The following is a 21,963-nucleotide window of genomic DNA, read 5'->3' on the forward strand; positions in this document are numbered from 1 at the left end:
TCGGCTTATAGCAGTGTGTGGGACTTGTTCTATTAGTCCGTCTATACTAACCTCAACCAGTTTGAAAATATGAAATAATTTTTATCTGCATCTTGCTCTGAAAAAATATTTCGGCTTGTAGCAGTGTGTGGGATTTGTTACATTAGTCCATCTATACTAACCTCCACCATGTTGCAAATTCAAAATAATTTTTATCAGCATCTAGCTCTGAAAAAATATTTTGGCTTCGGCTTATAGCAGAGTGTGGGACATGATCTATTAGTCCATCTACACTAACCTCCACCAGGTTGCAAATAGAAAATAATTTTATCTGCATCTAGCTCTGAAAAAATATTTTGACTTGTAGCAGTGTGTGGGACTTGTTCTTTTAGTCCATCTATACTAACCTCCCCCAGGTTGCAAATTCAAAATAATTTTTATCAGCATCTAGCTCTGAAAAAATATCTTGGCTTCGGCTTGTAGCAGTGTGTGGGACTTGTTTTATTAGTCCATCTATACTAATCTCCACCAGTTTGAAAATTCAAAATAATTTTTATCTGCATCTAGCTCTGAAAAAATATTTTGGCTTCGGCTTGTAGCAGTGTGTGGGAATTGTTCTATTAGTCCATCTATACTATCCTCCACCAGGATGCAAATTCAAAATAATTTTTATCTGCATCTAGCTCTGAAAAAATATTTGGGCTTGTAGCAGTGTGTGGGATTTGTTATATTAGTCGATCTATACTAACCTCCACCAGGTTGCAAATTCAAAATAATTTTTATCGCATCTAGCTCTGAAAAAATATTTGGGCTTCGGCTTGCAGCAGAGTGTGGGACTTGTTCTATTAGTCCATCTAAACTAACCTCCACCAGGTTGCAAATTCAAAATAATTTTTATCTGCATCTAGCTCTAAAAGAATATCTTGGCTTCGGCTTGTAGCAGTGTGTGGGACTTCTACTATTAGTCCATCTATACTAACTTCCACCAGGTTGCAAATTCAAAATAATTTTTATCTGCAACTAGCTCTGTAAAAATATTTGGGCTTCGGCTTGTAGCAGTGTGTGGGACTTGTTCTATTAGTCCACGTATACTAACCTCCACCAGGTTGCAAATACAAAATAATTTTTATCTGCATCTATCTCTGAAAAAATAATTGGGCTTGTAGCAGTGTGTGGGACTTGTTCTATTAGTCCATCTATACTAACCTCCACCAGGTTGCAAATTCAAAATAATTTTTATCTGCATCTAGCTCTGAAAAAATATCTAGGCTTGTAGCAGTGTGTGGGACTAGTTCTATTAGTCCATCTATACTAACCTCCACCAGGTTGCAAATTCAAAATAATTTTTATCTGCATCTAGCTCTGAAAAAATTTTTGGGCTTCTGCTTGTAGCAGTGTGTGTGACTTGTTCTATTAGTCCGTCTATACTAACCTCCACCAGGTTGCAAATTCAAAATAATTTTTATCTGCATCTAGCTCTGAAAAAATATCATGGCTTTGGCTTGTAGCAGTGTGTGGGACTTGTTCTATTAGTCCATCTATACTAACCTCCACCAGGTTGAAAATTCAAAATAATTTTTATCAGCATCTAGCTCTGAAAAAATATTTTGGCTTCGGCTTCTAGCAGTGTGTGGATCTTGTTCTATTAGTCCATCAATGCTAACCTCAACCAGGTTGAAAATACAAAATAATTTTTATCTGCATTTTGCTCTGAAAAAATATTTCGGCTTGTATCAGTGTGTTGGATTTGTTCTATTAGTCCATCTAAACTAACCTCTACCACGTTGCAAATTCAAAATAATTTTTATCTGCATCTAGCTTTGAAAAAATATTTGGGCTTGTAGCAGTGTGTGGGACTTGTTCTATTAGTCCATCTATACTAACCTCCACCAGGTTGCAAATTCAAAATAATTTTTATATGCATCAAGCTCTGAAAAAATATTTTGGCATCGGCTTGTAGCAGTGTGTGGGACTTGTTCTAATTGTCCATCTATACTAACATCCACCAGGTTGCAAATTCAAAATAATTTTTATCTGCATCTAGCTCTGAAAAAATATTTTATCTTGTAGCAGTGTGTGGGACTTGTTCTATTAGTCCATCTATACTAACCTCCACTAGGTTGCAAATTCAAAATAATTTTTATCTGCATCTAGCTCTGAAAAAATATCTTGGCATCGGCTTGCAGCAGTGTGTGGGACTTGTTTTATTAGTCCATCTATACTAACCTCCACCAGGTTGCAAATTCAAAATAATTTTTATCTGCATCTAGCTCTGAAAAGATATCTGGGCTTGTAGCAGTGTGTGGGACTTGTTCTATTAGTCCATCTACACTAACCTCCACCAGTTTGCAAATTCAAAATAATTTTTATCTGCACCTAGCTCTGAAAAAATATTTGGGCTTCTGTTGTAGCAGTGTGTGAGACTTGTTCTATTAGTCCGTCTATGCTAACCTCCACCAGGTTGCAAATTCAAAATAATTTTTATCTGCATCTAGCTCTGAAAAAATATTTGGGCTTCGGCTTGTAGCAGTGTGTGGGACTTGTTCTATTAGTCCATCTAAACTAACCTCCACCAGGTTGCAAATTCAAAATAATTTTTATCTGCGTCTAGCTCGGAAAAAATATTTGGGCTTCGGCTTGCAGTAGTGCGTTGCACTTGTTCTATTAGTCCATCTATACTAACCTCTACCAGGTTGCAAATTCAAAATAATTTTTATCTGCATCTAGCTCTGAAAAAATATTTGGGCTTCAGCTTGTAGCAGTGTGTGGGACTTTTTCTATTAGTCTATCTATACTAACCTCCACCAGGATGCAAATTCAAAATAATTTTTATCTGCATCTAGCTCTGAAAGAATATTTTGGCTTCGGCTTGTAGCAGTGTGTGGGACTTGTTCTATTAGTCCATCTATACTAACCTCCACCAGGTTGCAAATTCAAAATAATTTTTATCTGCATCTTGCTCTGAAAAAATATTTTGGCTTGTAGCAGTGTGTGGGAGTTATTCTATTAGTCCATCTATACTAACCTCCACAAGGATGAAAATTCAAAATACTTTTTATCTGCACCTAGCTCTAAAAAAATATCTTGGCTTTGGCTTGCAGCAGTGAGTGGGACTTGTTCCATTAGTCCATCTATACTAACCTCCACCAGGTTGCAAATACAAAATAATTTTTATCTGCATCTTGCTCTGAAACAATATTTTGGCTTGTATCAGTGTGTGGGATTTGTTCTATTAGTCCATCTATACTAACCTCCACCAGGTTGCAAATTCAAAATAATTTTTATCTGCATCTAGCTCTGTAAAAATATTTGGGCTTGTAGCAGTGTGTGGGGCTTGTTCTATTAGTCCATCTATACTAACCTCCACCAGGCTGCAAATTCAAAATAATTTTTATCTGCATCTAGCTCTGAAAAAATATTTGGGCTTCGGCTTGTAGCAGTGTGTGGGACTTGTTCTATTAGTCCATATATACTAACCTCCACCAGGTTGCAAATTCAAAATATTTTTTATCTGCATCTAGCTCTGAAAAAATATTTTGGCTTCAGCTTGTAGCAGTGTGTTGGAATTGTTCTATTAGTGCATCTATACTAACCTCCACCAGGTTGCAAATTCAAAATAATTTTTATCTGCATCTAGCTCTGAAAAAATATTTGAGCTTGTAGCAGTGTGTGGCACTTGATCTATTAGTCCATCAATACTAACCTCCTCCAGGTTGCAAATTCAAAATAATTTATATCTGCCTCTAACTCTGAAAATATATTTTGGCTTGTAGCAGTGTGTGGGACTTGTTCTATTAGTCCATCTATACTAACATCCACCAGGTTGCAAATTCAAAATAATTTTTATCTGCATCTAGCTCTGAAAAAATATCTTGGCTTCGGCTTGTAGCAGTGTGTGGGACTTGTTTTATTAGTCCATCTATACTAACCTCCACCAGGTTGCAAATTCAAAATAATTTTTATCTGCATCTAGCTCTGAAAAAATATTTGGGCTTCGGCTTGTAGCAGTGTGTGGGAATTGTTCTATTAGTCCATCTATACTATCCTCCACCAGGTTGCAAATTCAAAATAATTTTTATCTGCATCTAGCTCTGAAAAAATATTTGGGCTTGTAGCAGTGTGTGGGACTTGTTTTATTAGTCCATCTATTCTAACCTCCACCAGGTTGCAAATTCAAAATAATTTTTATCTGCATCTAGCTCTGAAAAAATATTTGAGCTTGTAGCAGTTTGTGGGACTTGTTCTATTAGTCCATCTATTCTAACCTCCACCAGGTTGCAAATTCAAAATATTTTTTATCAGCATCTAGCTCTGAAAAAATATTTGGGCTTCGGCTTGTAGCAGTGTGTGGGACTTGTTCTATTATTCCATCTATACTAACCTCCACCAGGTTGCAAATACAAAATAATTTTTTTCTGCATCTATCTCTGAAAAAATTTTTGTGCTTGTAGCAGCGTGTGGGACTTGTTCTATTAGCCCATCTATTCTAACCTCCACCAGGTTACAAATTCAAAATAATTTTTAGCTGCATCTAGCTCTGAAAAAATATCTGGGCTTGTAGCAGTGTGTGGGACTTGTTCTATTAGTCCATCTATACTAACCTCCACCAGGTTGCAAATTCAAAATAATTTTTAGCTGCATCTAGCTCTGAAAAAATATTTGGGCTTCGGCTTATAGCAGTGTGTGGGACTTGTTCTATTAGTCCATCTATACTAACCTCCACCAGGTTGCAAATTCAAAATAATTTTTATCTGCATCTAGCTCGGAAAAAATATTTGGGCTTCGGCTTGCAGTAGTGCGTGGGACTTGTTCTATTAGTCCATCTATACTAACCTCCACCAGGTTGAAAATTCAAAATAATTTTTATCTGCATCTAGCTCTGAAAAAATATTTGGGCTTCAGCTTATAGCAGTGTGTGGGACTTGTTCTATTAGTCCATCTATACTAACCTCCACCAGGTTGCAAATTCAAAATAATTTTTATCTGCATCTAGCTCTGAAAAAATATTTTGGCTTCGGCTTGCAGCAGTGTGTGGGACTTGTTCTATTAGTCCATCTATACTAATCTTCACCAGGTTGCAAATTCAAAATAATTTTTATCTGCATTTAGCCCTGAAAAAATATTTTGGCTTCGGCTTGTGGCAGAGTGTGAGACGTGATCTATTAGTCCATCTATACTAACCTCCACCAGGTTGCAAATTCAAAATAATTTTTATGTGCATCTAGCTCAGAAAAAATATTTGGGCTTCGGCTTGTAACAGTGTGTGGGACTTGTTCTATTAGTCCATCTATACTAACCTCCACCAGGTTGCAAATTCAAAATAATTTTTATCTGCATCTAGCTCGGAAAAATTATTTGTGTTTCAGCTTGTAGCAGTGTGTGGGACTTGTTCTATTAGTCCATCTATACTAACCTCCACCAGGTTGCAAATTCAAAATAATTTTTATCTGCATCTAGCTCTGAAAAAAATATTTGTGTTTTGGCTTGTAGCAGTGTGTGGGACTTGTTCTATTAGTCGATCTATACTAACCTCCACCAGGTTGCAAATTCAAAATAATTTTTATCTGCATCTAGCTCTGAAAAAATATTTGGGCTTCGGCTTGTAGCAGTGTGTGGGACTTGTTCTATTAGTCCATCTATACTAACCTCCACCAGGTTGCAAATTCAAAATAATTTTTATCTGCATCTAGCTCTGAAAAAATATTTTGGCTTTGGCTTGTAGCACTGTGTGGGACTTGTTCTATTAGTCCATCTATACTAACCTCCACCAGGTTGCAAATTCAAAATAATTTTTATCAGCATCTGGCTCTCAAAAAATATTTGGGCTTGTAGCAGTGTGTGGGATTTGTTCTATTATTCCATCTATACTAACCTCCACCAGGTTGCAAATTCAAAATAATTTTTATCTGCATCTAGCTCTGAAAAAATATTTGGGCTTGTAGCAGTGTGTGGGACTTGTTCTATTAGTCCATCTATACTAACCTCCACCAGGTTGCAAATTCAAAATAATTTTTATCTGCATCTAGCTCTGAAAAAATATTTTGGCTTCGGCTTGTAGCAGTGTGTGAGACTTGTTCTATTTGTCCATCTATACTAACCTCCACCAGGTTGCAAATTCAGAATAATTTTTATCTGCATCTAGCTCTGAAAAAATATTTTGGCTTATAGCAATGTGTGGGACTTGTTCTATTAGTCCATCTATACTAACCTCCACCAGGTTGCAAATTCAGAATAATTTTTATCCGCATCTAGCTCTGAAAAAATATTTTGGCTTGTAGCAGTGTGTGGGACTTGTTCTATTAGTCCATCTATACTAACCTCCACCAGGTTCCAAATTCAAAATAATTTTTATCTGCATCTAGCTCTGAAAAAATATCTTGGCTTCGGCTTGTAGCAGTGTGTGGGAATTGTTCTATTAGTCCATCTATACTATCATCCACCAGGTTGCAAATTCAAAATAATTTTTATCTGCATCTAGCTCTGAAAAAATATTTGAGCTTGTAGCAGTGTGTGGGACTTGTTCTATTAGTCCACCTATACTAAGCTCCATAAGGTTGCAAATTCAAAATAATTTTTATCTGCATCTAGCTCTGAAAAAATATTTGAGCTTGTAGCAGTGTGTGGGACTTGTTCTATTAGTCCATCTATACTAACCTCCACCAGGTTGAAAGTTCAAAATAATTTTATCTGCATCTAGCTCTGAAAAATATCTTGGCTTTGGCTTGTAGCAGTTTGTGGGACTTGTTGCATTAGTCCATCTATACTAATCTCCACCAGGTTGCAAATTCAAAATAATTTTTATCAGCATCTAGCTCTGAAAAAATATTTTGGCTTCGGCTTGTAACAGTGTGTGGGACTTGTTCTATTAGTCCATCTGTACTAACCTCAACCAGGTTGAAAATACAAAGTAATTTTATCTGCATCTTGCTCTGAAAAAATATTTCGGCTTGTAGCAGTGTGTGGGAATTGTTCTATTAGTCCATCTATATTATCCTCCAGCAGGTGGCAAGTTCAAAATAATTTTTATCTGCATCTAGCTCTGAAAAAATATTTGAGCTTGTAGCAGTGTGTGGGACTTGTTCTATTAGTCCATCTATACTAACCTCCACAAGGTTGCAAATTCAAAATAATGTTTATCTGCATCTAGCTCTGAAAAAATATTTGAGCTTGTAGCAGTGTGTGGGACTTGTTCTATTAGTCCATCTATACTAACCTCCACCAGATTGCAAATTTAAAAAAAATAATTTTTATCAGCATCTAGCTCTGAACAAATATTTTGGCCTCGGCTTATAGCAGTGTGTGGGACTTGTTCTATTAGTCCGTCTATACTAACCTCAACCAGTTTGAAAATATGAAATAATTTTTATCTGCATCTTGCTCTGAAAAAATATTTCGGCTTGTAGCAGTGTGTGGGATTTGTTACATTAGTCCATCTATACTAACCTCCACCATGTTGCAAATTCAAAATAATTTTTATCAGCATCTAGCTCTGAAAAAATATTTTGGCTTCGGCTTATAGCAGAGTGTGGGACATGATCTATTAGTCCATCTACACTAACCTCCACCAGGTTGCAAACAGAAAATAATTTTATCTGCATCTAGCTCTGAAAAAATATTTTGACTTGTAGCAGTGTGTGGGACTTGTTCTTTTAGTCCATCTATACTAACCTCCCCCAGGTTGCAAATTCAAAATAATTTTTATCTGCATCTAGCTCTGAAAAAATATCTTGGCTTCGGCTTGTAGCAGTGTGTGGGACTTGTTTTATTAGTCCATCTATACTAATCTCCACCAGTTTGAAAATTCAAAATAATTTTTATCTGCATCTAGCTCTGAAAAAATATTTTGGCTTCGGCTTGTAGCAGTGTGTGGGAATTGTTCTATTAGTCCATCTATACTATCCTCCACCAGGATGCAAATTCAAAATAATTTTTATCTGCATCTAGCTCTGAAAAAATATTTGGGCTTGTAGCAGTGTGTGGGATTTGTTATATTAGTCGATCTATACTTACCTCCACCAGGTTGCAAATTCAAAATAATTTTTATCGCATCTAGCTCTGAAAAAATATTTGGGCTTCGGCTTGCAGCAGAGTGTGGGACTTGTTCTATTAGTCCATCTAAACTAACCTCCACCAGGTTGCAAATTAAAATAATTTTTATCTGCATCTAGCTCTAAAAGAATATCTTGGCTTCGGCTTGTAGCAGTGTGTGGGACTTGTACTATTAGTCCATCTATACTAACTTCCACCAGGTTGCAAATTCAAAATAATTTTTATCTGCAACTAGCTCTGTAAAAATATTTGGGCTTCGGCTTGTAGCAGTGTGTGGGAATTGTTCTATTAGTCCATCTATACTATCCTCCACCAGGCTGCAAATTCAAAATAATTTTTATCAGCATCTAGCTCTGAAAAAATATTTGGGCTTGTAGCAGTGTGTGGGACTTGTTTTATTAGTCCAGCTATACCAACCTCCACCAGATTGCAAATTCAAAATAATTTTTATCTGCATCTAGCTCTGAAAAAATATTTGAGCTTGTAGCACTGTGTGGGACTTGTTCTATTAGTCCATCTATACTAACCTCCAACAGGTTACAAATTCAAAATAATTTTTTTCTGCATCTAGCTCTGAAAAAATATCTTGGCTTTGGCTCGTAGCAGTGTGTGTGACTTGTTCTATTAGTCCATATATACTAACCTCCACCATGTTGCAAATTCAAAATAATTTTTATCAGCATCTAGCTCTGAAAAAATATTTTGGCTTCGGCTTGTAGCATTGTGTGGGACATGTTCTATTAGTCCATCTATACTAACCTCCACCAGGTTGCAAATAGAAAATAATTTTTATCTGCATCTAGCTCTGATAAAATATTTTGACTTGTAGCAGTGTGTGGGACTTGTTCTTTTAGTCCATCTATACTAACCTCCACCAGGTTGCAAATTCAAAATAATTTTTATCCGCATCTAGCTCTGAAAAAATATCTTGGCTTCGCCTTGTAACAGTGTGTGGGACTTGTTTTATTAGTCCATCTATGCTAACCTCCACCAGGTTGCAAATTCAGAATAATTTTTATCTGCATCTAGCTCTGAAATAATATTTTGAATTATAGCAGTGTGTGGGACTTGTTCTATTAGTCCATCTATACTAACCTCCACCAGGTTGCAAATTCAGAATAATTTTTATCTGCATCTAGCTCTGAAAAAATATTTTGGCTTTTAGCAGTGTGTGGGACTTGTTCTATTAGTCCATCTATACTAACCTCCACCAGGTTGCAAATTAAAAATAATTTTTATCTGCATCTAGCTCTGAAAAAATATCTTGGCTTCGGCTTGTATCAGTGTGTGGGACTTGTTCTATTAGTCCATCTATACTAACCTCCACCAGGTTGCTAATTCAAAATAATTTTTATCTGCATCTAGCTCTGAAAAAAAATTTTGGCTTCAGCTTGTAGCAGTGTGTGGGAATTGTTCTATTAGTTCATCTATACTATCCTCCACCAGGTTGCAAATTCAAAATAATTTTTATCTGCATCTAGCTCTGAAAAAATATTTTATCTTGTAGCAGTGTGTGGGACTTGTTCTATTAGTCCATCTATACTAACCTCCACTAGGTTGCAAATTCAAAATAATTTTTATCTGCATCTAGCTCTGAAAAAATATCTTGGCATCGGCTTGCAGCAGTGTGTGGGACTTGTTTTATTAGTCCATCTATACTAACCTCCACCAGGTTGCAAATTCAAAATAATTTTTATCTGCATCTAGCTCTGAAAAGATATCTGGGCTTGTAGCAGTGTGTGGGACTTGTTCTATTAGTCCATCTACACTAACCTCCACCAGTTTGCAAATTCAAAATAATTTTTATCTGCATCTAGCTCTGAAAAAATATTTGGGCTTCTGTTGTAGCAGTGTGTGAGACTTGTTCTATTAGTCCGTCTATGCTAACCTCCACCAGGTTGCAAATTCAAAATAATTTTTATCTGCATCTAGCTCTGAAAAAATATTTGGGCTTCGGCTTGTAGCAGTGTGTGGGACTTGTTCTATTAGTCCATCTAAACTAACCTCCACCAGGTTGCAAATTCAAAATAATTTTTATCTGCGTCTAGCTCGGAAAAAATATTTGGGCTTCGGCTTGCAGTAGTGCGTTGCACTTGTTCTATTAGTCCATCTATACTAACCTCTACCAGGTTGCAAATTCAAAATAATTTTTATCTGCATCTAGCTCCGAAAAAATATTTGGGCTTCAGCTTGTAGCAGTGTGTGGGACTTTTTCTATTAGTCTATCTATACTAACCTCCACCAGGATGCAAATTCAAAATAATTTTTATCTGCATCTAGCTCTGAAAGAATATTTTGGCTTCGGCTTGTAGCAGTGTGTGGGACTTGTTCTATTAGTCCATCTATACTAACCTCCACCAGGTTGCAAATTCAAAATAATTTTTATCTGCATCTTGCTCTGAAAAAATATTTTGGCTTGTAGCAGTGTGTGGGAGTTATTCTATTAGTCCATCTATACTAACCTCCACAAGGATGAAAATTCAAAATACTTTTTATCTGCACCTAGCTCTAAAAAAATATCTTGGCTTTGGCTTGCAGCAGTGAGTGGGACTTGTTCCATTAGTCCATCTATACTAACCTCCACCAGGTTGCAAATACAAAATAATTTTTATCTGCATCTTGCTCTGAAACAATATTTTGGCTTGTATCAGTGTGTGGGATTTGTTCTATTAGTCCATCTATACTAACCTCCACCAGGTTGCAAATTCAAAATAATTTTTATCTGCATCTAGCTCTGTAAAAATATTTGGGCTTGTAGCAGTGTGTGGGGCTTGTTCTATTAGTCCATCTATACTAACCTCCACCAGGCTGCAAATTCAAAATAATTTTTATCTGCATCTAGCTCTGAAAAAATATTTGGGCTTCGGCTTGTAGCAGTGTGTGGGACTTGTTCTATTAGTCCATATATACTAACCTCCACCAGGTTGCAAATTCAAAATATTTTTTATCTGCATCTAGCTCTGAAAAAATATTTTGGCTTCAGCTTGTAGCAGTGTGTTGGAATTGTTCTATTAGTGCATCTATACTAACCTCCACCAGGTTGCAAATTCAAAATAATTTTTATCTGCATCTAGCTCTGAAAAAATATTTGAGCTTGTAGCAGTGTGTGGCACTTGATCTATTAGTCCATCAATACTAACCTCCTCCAGGTTGCAAATTCAAAATAATTTATATCTGCCTCTAACTCTGAAAATATATTTTGGCTTGTAGCAGTGTGTGGGACTTGTTCTATTAGTCCATCTATACTAACATCCACCAGGTTGCAAATTCAAAATAATTTTTATCTGCATCTAGCTCTGAAAAAATATCTTGGCTTCGGCTTGTAGCAGTGTGTGGGACTTGTTTTATTAGTCCATCTATACTAACCTCCACCAGGTTGCAAATTCAAAATAATTTTTATCTGCATCTAGCTCTGAAAAAATATTTGGGCTTCGGCTTGTAGCAGTGTGTGGGAATTGTTCTATTAGTCCATCTATACTATCCTCCACCAGGTTGCAAATTCAAAATAATTTTTATCTGCATCTAGCTCTGAAAAAATATTTGGGCTTGTAGCAGTGTGTGGGACTTGTTTTATTAGTCCATCTATTCTAACCTCCACCAGGTTGCAAATTCAAAATAATTTTTATCTGCATCTAGCTCTGAAAAAATATTTGAGCTTGTAGCAGTTTGTGGGACTTGTTCTATTAGTCCATCTATACTAACCTCCACCAGGTTGCAAATTCAAAATATTTTTTATCAGCATCTAGCTCTGAAAAAATATTTGGGCTTCGGCTTGTAGCAGTGTGTGGGACTTGTTCTATTATTCCATCTATACTAACCTCCACCAGGTTGCAAATACAAAATAATTTTTTTCTGCATCTATCTCTGAAAAAATTTTTGTGCTTGTAGCAGCGTGTGGGACTTGTTCTATTAGCCCATCTATTCTAACCTCCACCAGGTTACAAATTCAAAATAATTTTTAGCTGCATCTAGCTCTGAAAAAATATCTGGGCTTGTAGCAGTGTGTGGGACTTGTTCTATTAGTCCATCTATACTAACCTCCACCAGGTTGCAAATTCAAAATAATTTTTAGCTGCATCTAGCTCTGAAAAAATATTTGGGCTTCGGCTTATAGCAGTGTGTGGGACTTGTTCTATTAGTCCATCTATACTAACCTCCACCAGGTTGCAAATTCAAAATAATTTTTATCTGCATCTAGCTCGGAAAAAATATTTGGGCTTCGGCTTGCAGTAGTGCGTGGGACTTGTTCTATTAGTCCATCTATACTAACCTCCACCAGGTTGAAAATTCAAAATAATTTTTATCTGCATCTAGCTCTGAAAAAATATTTGGGCTTCAGCTTATAGCAGTGTGTGGGACTTGTTCTATTAGTCCATCTATACTAACCTCCACCAGGTTGCAAATTCAAAATAATTTTTATCTGCATCTAGCTCTGAAAAAATATTTTGGCTTCGGCTTGCAGCAGTGTGTTGGACTTGTTCTATTAGTCCATCTATACTAATCTTCACCAGGTTGCAAATTCAAAATAATTTTTATCTGCATTTAGCCCTGAAAAAATATTTTGGCTTCGGCTTGTGGCAGAGTGTGAGACGTGATCTATTAGTCCATCTATACTAACCTCCACCAGGTTGCAAATTCAAAATAATTTTTATGTGCATCTAGCTCAGAAAAAATATTTGGGCTTCGGCTTGTAACAGTGTGTGGGACTTGTTCTATTAGTCCATCTATACTAACCTCCACCAGGTTGCAAATTCAAAATAATTTTTATCTGCATCTAGCTCGGAAAAATTATTTGTGTTTCAGCTTGTAGCAGTGTGTGGGACTTGTTCTATTAGTCCATCTATACTAACCTCCACCAGGTTGCAAATTCAAAATAATTTTTATCTGCATCTAGCTCTGAAAAAAATATTTGTGTTTTGGCTTGTAGCAGTGTGTGGGACTTGTTCTATTAGTCCATCTATACTAACCTCCACCAGGTTGCAAATTCAAAATAATTTTTATCTGCATCTAGCTCTGAAAAAATATTTGGGCTTCGGCTTGTAGCAGTGTGTGGGACTTGTTCTATTAGTCCATCTATACTAACCTCCATCAGGTTGCAAATTCAAAATAATTTTTATCTGCATCTAGCTCTGAAAAAATATTTTGGCTTTGGCTTGTAGCACTGTGTGGGACTTGTTCTATTAGTCCATCTATACTAACCTCCACCAGGTTGCAAATTCAAAATAATTTTTATCAGCATCTGGCTCTCAAAAAATATTTGGGCTTGTAGCAGCGTGTGGGATTTGTTCTATTATTCCATCTATACTAACCTCCACCAGGTTGCAAATTCAAAATAATTTTTATCTGCATCTAGCTCTGAAAAAATATTTGGGCTTGTAGCAGTGTGTGGGACTTGTTCTATTAGTCCATCTATACTAACCTCCACCAGGTTGCAAATTCAAAATAATTTTTATCTGCATCTAGCTCTGAAAAAATATTTTGGCTTCGGCTTGTAGCAGTGTGTGAGACTTGTTCTATTTGTCCATCTATACTAACCTCCACCAGGTTGCAAATTCAGAATAATTTTTATCTGCATCTAGCTCTGAAAAAATATTTTGGCTTATAGCAGTGTGTGGGACTTGTTCTATTAGTCCATCTATACTAACCTCCACCAGGTTGCAAATTCAGAATAATTTTTATCTGCATCTAGCTCTGAAAAAATATTTTGGCTTGTAGCAGTGTGTGGGACTTGTTCTATTAGTCCATCTATACTAACCTCCACCAGGTTCCAAATTCAAAATAATTTTTATCTGCATCTAGCTCTGAAAAAATATCTTGGCTTCGGCTTGTAGCAGTGTGTGGGAATTGTTCTATTAGTCCATCTATACTATCATCCACCAGGTTGCAAATTCAAAATAATTTTTATCTGCATCTAGCTCTGAAAAAATATTTGAGCTTGTAGCAGTGTGTGGGACTTGTTCTATTAGTCCACCTATACTAAGCTCCATAAGGTTGCAAATTCAAAATAATTTTTATCTGCATCTAGCTCTGAAAAAATATTTGAGCTTGTAGCAGTGTGTGGGACTTGTTCTATTAGTCCATCTATACTAACCTCCACCAGGTTGAAAGTTCAAAATAATTTTATCTGCATCTAGCTCTGAAAAATATCTTGGCTTTGGCTTGTAGCAGTTTGTGGGACTTGTTGCATTAGTCCATCTATACTAATCTCCACCAGGTTGCAAATTCAAAATAATTTTTATCAGCATCTAGCTCTGAAAAAATATTTTGGCTTCGGCTTGTAACAGTGTGTGGGACTTGTTCTATTAGTCCATCTGTACTAACCTCAACCAGGTTGAAAATACAAAGTAATTTTATCTGCATCTTGCTCTGAAAAAATATTTCGGCTTGTAGCAGTGTGTGGGAATTGTTCTATTAGTCCATCTATATTATCCTCCAGCAGGTGGCAAGTTCAAAATAATTTTTATCTGCATCTAGCTCTGAAAAAATATTTGAGCTTGTAGCAGTGTGTGGGACTTGTTCTATTAGTCCATCTATACTAACCTCCACAAGGTTGCAAATTCAAAATAATGTTTATCTGCATCTAGCTCTGAAAAAATATTTGAGCTTGTAGCAGTGTGTGGGACTTGTTCTATTAGTCCATCTATACTAACCTCCACCAGATTGCAAATTTAAAAAAAATAATTTTTATCAGCATCTAGCTCTGAACAAATATTTTGGCCTCGGCTTATAGCAGTGTGTGGGACTTGTTCTATTAGTCCGTCTATACTAACCTCAACCAGTTTGAAAATATGAAATAATTTTTATCTGCATCTTGCTCTGAAAAAATATTTCGGCTTGTAGCAGTGTGTGGGATTTGTTACATTAGTCCATCTATACTAACCTCCACCATGTTGCAAATTCAAAATAATTTTTATCAGCATCTAGCTCTGAAAAAATATTTTGGCTTCGGCTTATAGCAGAGTGTGGGACATGATCTATTAGTCCATCTACACTAACCTCCACCAGGTTGCAAATAGAAAATAATTTTATCTGCATCTAGCTCTGAAAAAATATTTTGACTTGTAGCAGTGTGTGGGACTTGTTCTTTTAGTCAATCTATACTAACCTCCCCCAGGTTGCAAATTCAAAATAATTTTTATCTGCATCTAGCTCTGAAAAAATATCTTGGCTTCGGCTTGTAGCAGTGTGTGGGACTTGTTTTATTAGTCCATCTATACTAATCTCCACCAGTTTGAAAATTCAAAATAATTTTTATCTGCATCTAGCTCTGAAAAAATATTTTGGCTTCGGCTTGTAGCAGTGTGTGGGAATTGTTCTATTAGTCCATCTATACTATCCTCCACCAGGATGCAAATTCAAAATAATTTTTATCTGCATCTAGCTCTGAAAAAATATTTGGGCTTGTAGCAGTGTGTGGGATTTGTTATATTAGTCGATCTATACTTACCTCCACCAGGTTGCAAATACAAAATAATTTTTATCGCATCTAGCTCTGAAAAAATATTTGGGCTTCGGCTTGCAGCAGAGTGTGGGACTTGTTCTATTAGTCCATCTAAACTAACCTCCACCAGGTTGCAAATTCAAAATAATTTTTATCTGCATCTAGCTCTAAAAGAATATCTTGGCTTCGGCTTGTAGCAGTGTGTGGGACTTGTACTATTAGTCCATCTATACTAACTTCCACCAGGTTGCAAATTCAAAATAATTTTTATCTGCAACTAGCTCTGTAAAAATATTTGGGCTTCGGCTTGTAGCAGTGTGTGGGAATTGTTCTATTAGTCCATCTATACTATCCTCCACCAGGTTGCAAATTCAAAATAATTTTTATCAGCATCTAGCTCTGAAAAAATATTTGGGCTTGTAGCAGTGTGTGGGACTTGTTTTATTAGTCCAGCTATACCAACCTCCACCAGATTGCAAATTCAAAATAATTTTTATCTGCATCTAGCTCTGAAAAAATATTTGAGCTTGTAGCACTGTGTGGGACTTGTTCTATTAGTCCATCTATACTAACCTCCAACAGGTTACAAATTCAAAATAATTTTTTTCTGCATCTAGCTCTGAAAAAATATCTTGGCTTTGGCTCGTAGCAGTGTGTGTGACTTGTTCTATTAGTCCATATATACTAACCTCCACCATGTTGCAAATTCAAAATAATTTTTATCAGCATCTAGCTCTGAAAAAATATTTTGGCTTCGGCTTGTAGCATTGTGTGGGACATGTTCTATTAGTCCATCTATACTAACCTCCACCAGGTTGCAAATAGAAAATAATTTTTATCTGCATCTAGCTCTGATAAAATATTTTGACTTGTAGCAGTGTGTGGGACTTGTTCTTTTAGTCCATCTATACTAACCTCCACCAGGTTGCAAATTCAAAATAATTTTTATCCGCATCTAGCTCTGAAAAAATATCTTGGCTTCGCCTTGTAACAGTGTGTGGGACTTGTTTTATTAGTCCATCTATGCTAACCTCCACCAGGTTGCAAATTCAGAATAATTTTTATCTGCATCTAGCTCTGAAATAATATTTTGAATTATAGCAGTGTGTGGGACTTGTTCTATTAGTCCATCTATACTAACCTCCACCAGGTTGCTAATTCAAAATAATTTTTATCTGCATCTAGCTCTGAAAAAAAATTTTGGCTTCGGCTTGTAGCAGTGTGTGGGAATTGTTCTATTAGTTCATCTCTACTATCCTCCACCAGGTTGCAAATTCAAAATAATTTTTATCTGCATCTAGCTCTGAAAAATTATTTGAGCTTGTAGCAGTGTGTGGGACTTGTTCTATTAGTCCATCTATACTAACCTCCACAAGGTTGCAAATTCAAAATAATTTTTATCTGCATCTAGCTCTGAAAAAATATTTGAGCTTGTAGCAGTGTGTGGGACTTGTTCTATTAGTCCATCTATACTAACCTCCACCAGGTTGCAAGTTCAAAATAATTTTATCTGCATCTAGCTCTGAAAAAATATTTTGGCTTGTAGCAGTGTGTGGGACTTGTTGCATTAGTCCATCTATACTAATCTCCACCAGGTTGCAAATTCAAAATAATTTTTATCAGCATCTAGCTCTGAAATTATATTTTGGCTTCGGCTTGTAGCAGTGTGTGGGACTTGTTCTATTAGTCCATCTATACTAACCTCAACCAGGTTGAAAATACAAAGTAATTTTTATCTGCATCTTGCTCTGAAAAAATATTTCGGCTTGTAGCAGTGTGTGGGATTGGTTCTATTAGTCCATCTATACTATCCTCCACCAGGTTGCAAATTCAAAATAATTTTTATCTGCATCTAGCTCTGAAAAAATATTTGGGCTTGTAGCAGTGTGTGGGACTTGTTCTATTAGTCCATCTATACTAACCTCCACTAGGTTGCAAATTCAAAATAATTTTTATCTGCATCTAGCTCTGAAAAAATTTCTTGGCTTTGGCTTGTAGCAGTGAGTGGGACTTGTTCTATTCGTCCATCTATACTAACCTCCACCAGGTTGCAAATTCAAAATAATTTTTATCTGCATCTAGCTCTGAAAAATATTTGGGCTTCGGCTTGTGTAACATACCTGGCGGCGTCCTTGCATGGTGGTCCATCTCCCACTGTGCAAGAGGGCGCACTTGATCTCCTGTCCAGAATGTCTCTCTGGCTTCCCTCCATGCTGTCTGTTTGTGTCTGTTTCTGCTGCTTAAGGGCGGCGCCCGATCACTTCCTGCCTTTTGTACCTGCTGTGGGTCACACCCCTTGTGCGTCCTCAGCCTATTGCTGTCTGTCACTTGGTATATAGCTCAGCAGCTCCCTTCTATCGCTGCCTGAGCATAGTGTTTCCTTCAGTGTGTGCTTGCACTCTGAAGGTGCCAGGTCCCGTCTCTTGTCTCCTGCTTTTTGTATCAGTTCCCGTGTCTGAACTGAGTCCTGTATGTCTCCTGCTTTGCGGTATCAGCTCCCGTGTCTGAACTGTGTCCTGTATGTCTTCTGCTTTGCGGTATCAGCTCCCGTGTCTGAACTGAGTCCTGTATTTCTCCTGCTTTGCGGTTTCAGCTCCCGTGTCTGAACTGAGTCCTGTATGTCTCCTGCTTTGCGGTATCAGCTCCCGTGTCTGAACTGTGTCCTGTATGTCTTCTGCTTTGCGGTATCAGCTCCCGTGTCTGAACTGAGTCCTGTATTTCTCCTGCTTTGCGGTTTCAGCTCCCGTGTCTGAACTGAGTCCTGTATGTTTCCTGCTTTGCGGTATCAGCTCCCGTGTCTGAACTGTGTCCTGTATGTCTTCTGCTTTGTGGTATCAGCTCCCGTGTCTGAACTGAGTCCTGTATTTCTCCTGCTTTGCGGTTTCAGCTCCCGTGTCTGAACTGAGTCCTGTATGTCTCCTGCTTTTCGGTATTAGTTCCCGTGTCTGAACTGAGTCCTTTCTGTGTTCTCTTGTCTGTCCTGTCTGAACACGCTCCTAGCCTGTTCCTCCTGCCTTCTAGGGGCCGATTTCCTAGACCCGCTCCTGTATCTTGTCTGTCCTGTCTGAACACGCTCCTTGCCTGTTCGTCCCGCCTCTCTGGGGGCAGTATTCCCAGACCCGCTCCTGTATCCCGCTGCAGTGTCGGTCTCCTCCGTACACTCAGTTCCAGTCTGAACTCTCTCCTATCCTTTACCTGTTTTTTCCTCTATGTCCGTTCCCTTCCTTTTTCTGCAGAGTCTGAACTCGTACCTAACTCCTGCCAGTTGTCTCTGTACTCCCGTTTGTGAGTTTGTGGTCCACTCGCTACTTCACTGCAAGTACCCTGTGGGTGTCTGGCTCTGCCTTTCACTTCCTGTCTGTTCCGTGTGAACAGAGCCCTGTCCTCCCTGCTCAGCCTTGTCTGCACTCTAGCCGTGCTTGCCTGTACCCCTTTGCCTGTATTGTTCCTGTGTCCCGGTGTGTACTGGGTCCTATCCCGCCTGTGTTCCTACCTGCTAGTGCCTCCCTGTCTGCACTCTAGCTGTGCTTGCCTTTACCCCCCTGCCTGCATACCCGCCTGCCTGCATACCAGTCGTGCCTGCCTATACCCACCAGTCTGTGTGCCAGCCTACCAGCCTGTTCCTGTATTCCCCTGTGTGGGTCAACAGCCGTGTCCGGGGTCTGTCCTGGAGTAGCACCTGGTCCCTCTGCTCGGTTCCTCCTTGGTGCACTGGCGTCGTATGCCGTCGTGCGACCCTGGTCGGATCGGGTGAATACTTAGTCACGCCCCTCCAGGCATTCACTCTCCGGCACGGTCCAGTGGAATCACTACCAATCACACGCACACGCCGCTTAGCCCGGGCGTGTGCATAACAGCTTGTAGCAGTGTGTGGGACTTGTTCTATTAGTCCATCTATACTAACCTCCTCCAGGTTGCAAATTCAAAATAATTTTTATCTGCATCTAGCTCTGAAAAAATATCTTGGCTTCGGCTTGTAGCAGTGTGTGGGACTTGTTCTATTAGTCCATCTATACTAACCTCCACCAGGTTGCAAATTCAAAATAATTTTTATCTGCATCTAGCTCTGAAAAAATATCTTGGCTTCGGCTTGTAGCAGTGTGTGGGACTTGTTCTATTAGTCCATCTATACTAACCTCCACCAGGTTGCAAATTCAAAATAATTTTTATCTGCATCTAGCTCTGAAAAAATATCTTGGCTTCGGCTTGTAGCAGTGTGTGGGACTTGTTCTATTAGACCATCTATACTAACCTCCACCAGGTTGCAAATTCAAAATAATTTTTATCTGCATCTAGCTCTGAAAAAATATTTTGGCTTCGGCTTGTAGCAGTGTGTGGGACTTGTTCTATTAGTCCATCTATACTAACCTCCACCAGGTTGCAAATTCAAAATAATTTTTATCTGCATCTAGCTCTGAAAAAATATTTTGGCTTGTAGCAGTGTGTGGGACTTGTTCTCTTAGTCCATCTATACTAACCTCCACCAGGTTGCAAATTCAAAATAATTTTTATCTGCATCTAGCTCTGAAAAAATATCTTGGCTTCGGCTTGTAGCAGTGTGTGGAACTTGTTCTATTAGTCCATCTTTACTAACCTCCACCAGGTTGCAAATTCAAAATAATTTTTATCAGCATCTAGCTCTGAAAAAATATTTTGGCTTCGGCTTGTAGCAGTGTGTGGGAATTGTTCTATTAGTCCATCTATACTAACCTCCACCAGGTTGCAAATTCAAAATAATTTTTATCTGCATCTAGCTCTGAAAAAATATTTGGGCTTGTAGCAGTGTGTGGGACTTGTTCTATTATTCCATCTATACTAACCTCCACTAGGTTGCAAATTTAAAATAATTTTTATCTGCATCTAGCTCTGAAAAAATATCTTGGCTTTGGCTTGTAGCAGTGAGAGGGACTTGTTCTATTCGTCCATCTATACTATCCTCCACCAGGTTGCAAATTCAAAATAATTTTTATCTGCATCTAGCTCTGAAAAATTATTTGAGCTTGTAGCAGTGTGTGGGACTTGTTCTATTAGTCCATCTATACTAACCTCCACAAGGTTGCAAATTCAAAATAATTTTTATCTGCATCTAGCTCTGAAAAAATATTTGAGCTTGTAGCAGTGTGTGGGACTTGTTCTATTAGTCCATCTATACTAACCTCCACCAGGTTGCAAGTTCAAAATAATTTTATCTGCATCTAGCTCTGAAAAAATATTTTGGTTTGTAGCAGTGTGTGGGACTTGTTGCATTAGTCCATCTATACTAATCTCCACCAGGTTGCAAATTCAAAATAATTTTTATCAGCATCTAGCTCTGAAAAAATATTTTGGCTTCGGCTTGTAGCAGTGTGTGGGACTTGTTCTATTAGTCCATCTATACTAACCTCAACCAGGTTGAAAATACAAAGTAATTTTTATCTGCATCTTGCTCTGAAAAAATATTTCGGCTTGTAGCAGTGTGTGGGATTGGTTCTATTAGTCCATCTATACTATCCTCCACCAGGTTGCAAATTCAAAATAATTTTTATCTGCATCTAGCTCTGAAAAAATATTTGGGCTTGTAGCAGTGTGTGGGACTTGTTCTATTAGTCCATCTATACTAACCTCCACTAGGTTGCAAATTCAAAATAATTTTTATCTGCATCTAGCTCTGAAAAAATATCTTGGCTTTGGCTTGTAGCAGTGAGTGGGACTTGTTCTATTCGTCCATCTATACTAACCTCCACCAGGTTGCAAATTCAAAATAATTTTTATCTGCATCTAGCTCTGAAAAATATTTGGGCTTCGGCTTGTAGCAGTGTGTGGGACTTGTTCTATTAGTCCATCTATACTAACCTCCTCCAGGTTGCAAATTCAAAATAATTTTTATCTGCATCTAGCTCTGAAAAAATATCTTGGCTTCGGCTTGTAGCAGTGTGTGGGACTTGTTCTATTAGACCATCTATACTAACCTCCACCAGGTTGCAAATTCAAAATAATTTTTATCTGCATCTAGCTCTGAAAAAATATTTTGGCTTCGGCTTGCAGCAGTGTGTGGGACTTGTTCTATTAGTCCATCTATACTAACCTCCACCAGGTTGCAAATTCAAAATAATTTTTATCTGCATCTAGCTCTGAAAAAATATTTTTGCTTGTAGCAGTGTGTGGGACTTGTTCTCTTAGTCCATCTATACTAACCTCCACCAGGTTGCAAATTCAAAATAATTTTTATCTGCACCTAGCTCTGAAAAAATATCTTGGCTTCGGCTTGTAGCAGTGTGTGGAACTTGTTCTATTAGTCTATCTTTACTAACCTCCACCAGGTTGCAAATTCAAAATAATTTTTATCAGCATCTAGCTCTGAAAAAATATTTTGGCTTCGGCTTGTAGCAGTGTGTGGGAATTGTTCTATTAGTCCATCTATACTAACCTCCACCAGGTTGCAAATTCAAAATAATTTTTATCTGCATCTAGCTCTGAAAAAATATTTGGGCTTGTAGCAGTGTGTGGGACTTGTT

This window comes from Phyllobates terribilis, unplaced genomic scaffold (assembly GCF_046119375.1).
Source record: "Phyllobates terribilis strain yellow unplaced genomic scaffold, ASM4611937v1 Scaffold_11__3_contigs__length_659146591, whole genome shotgun sequence".
Lineage (NCBI taxonomy): Eukaryota > Metazoa > Chordata > Amphibia > Anura > Dendrobatidae > Phyllobates > Phyllobates terribilis.